The sequence below is a fragment of the Saccopteryx bilineata genome, chromosome 6 (assembly GCF_036850765.1).
Source record: "Saccopteryx bilineata isolate mSacBil1 chromosome 6, mSacBil1_pri_phased_curated, whole genome shotgun sequence".
In the NCBI taxonomy this organism is placed as follows: Eukaryota; Metazoa; Chordata; class Mammalia; order Chiroptera; family Emballonuridae; genus Saccopteryx; species Saccopteryx bilineata.
This window is the reverse complement of record NC_089495.1, coordinates 62,742,989-62,750,309: the sequence shown is the minus strand read 5'-3', so window position 1 is coordinate 62,750,309 and position 7,321 is coordinate 62,742,989. Positions and strand designations below refer to the sequence as shown.

Genomic DNA, 7,321 nt, shown 5'->3' with positions numbered 1-7,321 from the left:
TTTATCTGTCTTTGCCTTCTAGACCCAGATATAAAGCCCATGTGATTGCCTCTAGGGCACCTGGATAATCTGCATTCTGAATAATTTTAAATCAGCTGATTAATAAGTTTACATTTGCACAAATACTTTTCACCATGTACCATGACGTAATCACAGAAGTGATATCTCCTCATATTCATAGGGCATGCCCCTTCTCAAGGGTGGATTATACTCTTGAAGGTTCTCTTAGCATTCTACTTACCACAACATCCATGTCTTACTGTATTCTTAATCTTTTTTTTTCTTTTTCTGTTTAGCCATTTCATATAGAAGAAGGACACAGAAAAATCCTCCCTCTTCAGATCATGGCAACTTTAATCTATTCCATAAGCATAGCCATGTATTCTTAATCTTAATGGGAAGTCAGTCTTTCACCATTAGCTATGGATATTTTAAATTAAATTTTGGAGGTGACATTTATTAATAGAACCACATAGATTTCAAGTGTATATTTGTCTGCTACATGATCTGTATATTGCATTGTGTGCCCACCACCCAAAGTCAAATTATCTTTTGCCACCGTATATTTGGCCCCCTTTACCCTTTTTTACCCTCCTACCCCCTTCTCTCTGGTAACCGCCATACCATTGTGTGTGTCTATGAATGAGATTTTTATATTCCACATATGAGTAAAACATATGATTTTAGATTATTTTTGACTGACTTATTTCATTTAGCATAATATTCTCTATTTTATTACAAATGACAATATTTTGTTTTTCTTATGGTTGAGTAGTATTAATACTTTTTAAAGTCTTGAATTAACTTTGTATTCTTGAGATAACCCTTGTTTATAATGAATTACTTTTTCTTTTTAATTTGCTTTATTTTATTTACTCATATTTCATTTAAGATTATTGAATCTGTGTTATATGGGACATTATTGTGTTTTTACTTTGGAATCAGGATAATGCTAGCATTATAAAATTAACTGTGACATGTTCCCTCCTTTTATATTTTCTGAAAATGTTTGTATAGAGGGGCATACCTCAGAGATATTATGAGGTTGGTTCCAGACCACTTTAAAAGCAAATATGGCAATAAAATAATCATACTAATTTGTTGGTTTCCAAGTGCATGTAAAAATTACGTCTATACCAGTGGTTTTCAACTTCCAGCCCATGGACTGATGCCAGTCTGCCAGGAATTTCATGCCAATCCCAGTGACTATAGACTCTGTAATCATCATACAACATCAGGGTGGTTCACTCTTTCATGGGCTGCCATGAAAATACTGGTTTATACTATACTATAGTCTATTTAGTGTACAATAACATTATGTCTATAACAGCAATGTATATTTTATAATTAAAATTTTGTATTACTAAAAAATGCTAACCATCATCTGAAGCTGTTGGAAAAATGGTGTCAATAGATTTGCTTGAAACAGGTTGCCACAAACCTTCAATTTGTAAAGAAAAACAAAAATACAAACAAACAAACAAAAAAAACCAGTATCTGCAAAGTGCAATAAAGTAAAACACTATAAAATAATGTATGCCTGTTTGATATATTTTTTTACTTGAAAATTAGCTAGAATGCAACATCAAAATCATTTGAGAGGCCTGACCTGTGGTGGCGCAGTGGGATAAAGCGTCAACCTGGAACACTGAGGTCGCCGGTTCGAAACCTTGGGCTTGCCTGGTCAAGGCACATATGGGAGTTGATGCTTCCTGCTCCTCCCCCTTCTCTCTCTCTCACTCCTCTCTCTCTAAAAAAAATCAATAAATAAAATATTTAAAAAAAAATCATTTGAGCATGTTTTCTCTATGGGATTTTTACAAAAATTCAAATCATTTAATACGTATAGGGTTTACCTGATTTTCTAATTCTCCTTGAGTGAGCTTTTGTCATTTTATTATTTCATCTATGTTGTTGAATCTAATGACACAAAGATGTATTTAATAGTCCTTTATCATCTTTTTAAAAGTGTTTGGAATCTTTCATAATGTCTCCTTTTGTATTCCTGATAATGGTAATTTGTGTCTTCTCAATTTTGTTTCTGACCAATCTAGTTTAAGCTTTATCAATTTGATCTAATTAATTTCTCTATAGTTTCTTAATTTATATTTTACTAATTTTTAAATAAATTTCATTTTATAACAGTTTTAGATATAAATGGATATTGCGGCCCTGGCCGGTTGGCTCAGTGGTAGAGCGTCGGCCTGGCATGCAGAAGTCCCGGGTTCGATTCCCGGCCAGGGCACACAGGAGAGGTGCCCATCTGTTTCTCCACCCTTCCCCCTCTCCTTCCTCTCTGTCTCTCTCTTCCCCTCCCGCAGCCAAGGCTCCATTGGAGCAAAGATGGCCCGGGCACTGGGGATGGCTCCTTGGTCTCTGCCCCAGGCTCTGGAGTGGCTCTGGTCGCGACAGAGCCACGCCCCGGAGGGGCAGAGCATAGCCCCCTGGTGGGCAGAGCATCGCCCCTGGTGGGCGTTCCGGGTGGATCCTGGTGGGTCGCATGTGGGAGTCTGTCTGACTGTCTCTCCCTGTTTCCAGCTTCAGAAAAATACAAATAAATAAATAAATAAATAAATATAAATAAATAAATAAATGGTTATTGCTAAGTAAGAATTGAGAATTGATATATACTACAGACTCAGTATTTCCTATTATTAATATCTTACTTTACTATGGTACATTTATCACAATAAATGAACAAGTATTGATACATTATTATTAATAAAATTTAAACTTCATTCAGTTCTCCTAAGCTCCTCTGTAATGACCTTCTTTTCTGGTCCAGGAGCTCATCTAGGTTATCACATTCTACTTAGTCGACATATCTCCTTAACTCTTGGCTGTGATGCTTTCTTAGATTTTCCTTTCTTTTAATGACCTTGACAGTTTTAAAAGGATTGCTCTGCTCAGCTCTTTCATACAATGTTCCTCAGTTAGCATTTGTCTGACAATTTCCTCATGATTAGATGAGGGTTATGGGTTATTGGGAGGAAGATCATTGAGTTTAAGTGCCATTTTTATCACATCATAGTAAGGGTACCTCACTTATCACTGATAAAGTTGACCTTGATCACCTAGCTGAGGTGATATTTTCCAAGTCCCTCCACTGTAAAGTTAATTACCCCACACACACATATACACATCACATTCCACTCTTTGGGAGCAGTTCACTATGTACAGCTCACATATAAGGAATGGAAAATTATGGTTTTCTTCCTTGAGGAGTGAATTTTTACATAAATTATTTAAAACTTATGCTGGGTTGAATAATAACCCCTTCAAATTTATGTCTTTCTCAGATCCTCAGAATATAACCTTACTTTGGGAATAGGGCCATTGTAGATATCATATAATTATGTTAAGAAGAAGTCATACTAGAATAGTAGGGGAATGTAGGCTGGCCCTTAAGCCAATATGACTAAATTCCTTATAGAAAAAGAAACACCTGTATTGACACACACAGAAGGAAGACAGACATGAGACAGTGGAGGGAGAGATTGAGTGATGCATTTACAAGTAAGGAAGGCTGATTGCTGGAAACTGCCAGAAACTAGAATGAAGCAAGGACAGACTCTGCTCTAGTGTGTTCAGAGAACTCATGGTCCTGTCAACAACTTGACTGTGAAAGAGAATGTGAAAGAAATTGTGAAAGAATAAATTTCTGTGTTAAGCCATGTAGTTCATTGTGCTGTGTTAGAGCAGCCTTAGCAAACTCGTAGAATTCTTCTGAATAAAAAAGGTTTATCTCTTCTCCCATATTTATGTATCTATTCAGTTGTTCACTTTTAAATGTGCCCTCCAAATGGTACAATGGTAGCCAAGTTTTTCCAGGGACTAAAAGTGAAAGGGTTTGATGGTAAAATAAATAAATAAATAAATAAATAAATAAATAAATAGGAAGAAAAAGAAGAGAAGTCTAACCTTCCCCTGGTGGCAGATAGTTTTTGTTTGTATGCAAAAAGAGTGCAGTTATTTGCACCCATACTGCAAGTCAGTTACCATTTATACACCTGTCCAAGCTGAGGAAAGCTCTCTGGGGAATCCTGCCCTGAAACCAAACTTTCTCACACACACCTGGTAGAAGCCCTTGGAAAAGGTGTAACAAGTAGTCATAGATTCTGTTGTATCTTTGGCTACATGGCCACAGATACACACATCTAAAACATCAACTAAATCATCTAAACCATGATATTAGGCCATACTTGGCCTTTGTTTGGTAATATATTTTCTTCTTTCCCACTTTTAGGAATGTCTCTCAAAAACAAAACATGTCTGCTTGCCCTGTCTTTCCTAAGAGAGGTCTGTTACTCTTTGGGTTATGATTTTATAGATTATGTGGCTTTTTTTCCTCATTGTTGGGATGGAGTTGTGTACTGTCTGATGCAGACAGAACTCTAAAAACAAATAATTTTCTGAAAGTACTTGAAGGGATTGAGAGCACTGAAGGAAGTTTTAAAGTTCCATTTCTGTCAGTGGTTATCTATATGAAATCTTAAGATAACTTCAGATATATTCCTCATTAGCTTTAGCTAATGGGGTAATTGATGAACTGATTTATGTAAAATTATCTATTTTAAAAAGAAGGTGGAATATTCTGAACTGTCTTGTTAGGCCACCTGTCCAAGCTCTGGTGCCTGAGGGATTAATGTTTTAAATAGAATGAAAGTCAAGGGTAAGGGAGGGGGTACTGAAACTGAAATTGGAAATCACATTATAGTAGTTTATAATCAGAAAGGGATTTCAAATAGCTTCCCTTTTTCTTTTTCTAACCTATCTTTATCATGAAACGATATTTACAGTCTCTTTATTTTCAATAGATAATTTCAAATCATTAACATAAGTTTGTTATTTTTAAGAAGAAAACAACACTGAAGTGTTTATGGAGATTTAAAAAGTTTCCTGAAGCATAAAAGTAAAAATGCCTATCATTTATGAATAAAGTACTCTCTAGGTCCCCATGCTGACCAGAGATGAAATATTTTCATGCAGTGCGTGAACACAATGCTTATAACAACGACAGCATTTTAATCAACATTCTTGTGCACCATGTACCCAGAGGTGTTGAAAGTGTTTATTAAATAAAAAGAATACATAAATGCGTAACCAATTTTTTACTCTCTCAACAGACTGATAAAACAAAAACTTAGTTGAGCTAAAAGCAATGAAATGAAACTGAGCCAAGATGAATTTAAACTCCATATAAGAGGAGAAGATAGTAAACAAATATATTAAAGTATGCAATTTTCTCCCGAGGAGGGGTATTAAAGACCTGAGCTGAATTCTTTAAAAGGGGCCTGGAGACACGGGAAACTATGTCAGCACAATAAATTAAAAATTAAAAAAAACACAGCAAAAACCTGTTATCTCTTATCAGCAGAGCACTGTATTTATCAACATGAATTAACCATATTTCATTCGAGGTAGATGAAGAATAAAAAAAGGGGGAGGGTACTGGGGAAACACACAAGTACCTTCACATAACGTTAAGAAATATGATAAAAGGACTTATTTACACTAATTGGCAAACCATCTAAATATTTACGTACCTTTACTATTTTAGAGAAACTTTGATTATAATAAAGTTTCGGAGTATATACTAGGAAAATAAATTGTAGTATCAAACAATTAAAGATGAAGTTGTAAAGAAATTTTTAAATTTCCCATTTATATATTATATGGGAAAAGGAAAGATCTTTTAATACTAGTGCACAAAAACTCTATGTCATCATGTTAAACTTCACTAATTTAGATTCTAATAACAGTTAATAACTATAAAAGGAAGTACTCAGATAATAATATGATAAATATGGCATTCAAAATAGTTAATAAGAACCAATATTTATTGGACAATTATTTCATGGCTGGTGCTCTTCTACCTGCTTTATAAATATTAGTTTGTTGAAATTACATAACAACCAAATAAAGTGCATAATATTTTCATCTACATCATGCAGATGTAGAAACTCCTGGTTAGATGTATTGACTTGTTCATATTCTTCTAGCCATTAAGTATTTATGCAGCATAAACCTAGGCCAAGTACCCTGAATCAGAGCCTCTCAGAATTTAATGTGCATTTGGATCAACCAGGGATCTTGTTAAAAAATGCAAATTATGATTCAGCATGTGTGAGTTGAGGCTCTGGTGTCTGAATTTCTAACAGGCTCCTAGATAAGTCTGATGCTGCTTGTCCAAAAACCACACGATACTAGCAAGGCTACAGAATAAAATTTTTCACTATTAAAGTATGCTGCTTCGAGGTGTGGGGGGGAAGTACGCTGCCTTGTGTGAATATCAACTGAATCAATCATACATAAAGTACAGCAAATTATGGAGTGATGAGACTATTATATGTTTAGATTTAAAGGATGCTTAGGCTGGCAACAAGAATTGAACAGAATAATCTGAGTTTAAATTGACAAAATCATTTTGGATACACTATGGCAAAAGTATACAAAATTTAAAATTTTTTAAATATTCAGAACTTGTTTCTATTCAATTCTTTGTCTGTACTTCTATTATAAAAATAAATTCTTATATATGCATATATATATATATATATATTTAAAGTGTTGATTGCTGTATTGTCTGTAATAGCCAAAAATGGAATTCTCCAAAGAAGCCGATAGGAAGAGAAAGATGAAATAGAATTAATCTATCCACTTAAACACTGTGAATCATTTAAAAATAAGACATATATTAAAATTACCTCATTAGAAAAGAACTTCATTTGTTTTGTAAGCCCAGTGTAGGTAAGGTTTCCTATTCATGTCTGTAATATCCATAGAGATGAAGCATGCTTTTTACACAGCAGGTACTCAGAACTCAATAATTTCTTGTTGTTTGAAATACTGTCTGCCTTCCAAGTTTTACTACAGAGACAGGAAAGGTATACTATTTATAGATTTGGAAAAATTCTATAAATTTTGGGTAGAAGTACATTTATTCTTCTATACTTTCATCTATGGTTTAATTATTTAATGTTTTCAATGTAAGGTTTGCTATTATATGAAAAATAAAATTAATTAAAATATACAAAAAAAAGTGTTAGAAATATCAAGAAATTAGTATATTAGTCCTCAGATTCCAGGCTCTTTTTTATTTTCATGGTTAAAAACACGTAACATAAAATGTACCACTTTAATCATTTTTAAGTGTACAGTTCAGTTGTGTTAAGTATTTTCACATTGTGTATAAAAGATCTCTAGAGCTTTTCACTCTGCAAATCTGAAACTCTATAGCCATTAAACAACAACCACAGTCTCTTTTAAAAGAAGGGCTTCAAGCTCCTGTGTTAAACCAAAGATAGATTTCCTTCCAGAC

At 34.0% G+C, this 7,321-nt stretch overlaps 1 pseudogene; it reads right to left on the bottom strand.

The window, feature by feature from the left end:
- Positions 1–282: 282 nt before the first annotated feature.
- On the bottom strand, positions 283–402 carry LOC136309834 (small nucleolar RNA SNORA29; annotated as a pseudogene).
- Positions 403–7,321: the final 6,919 nt, after the last annotated feature.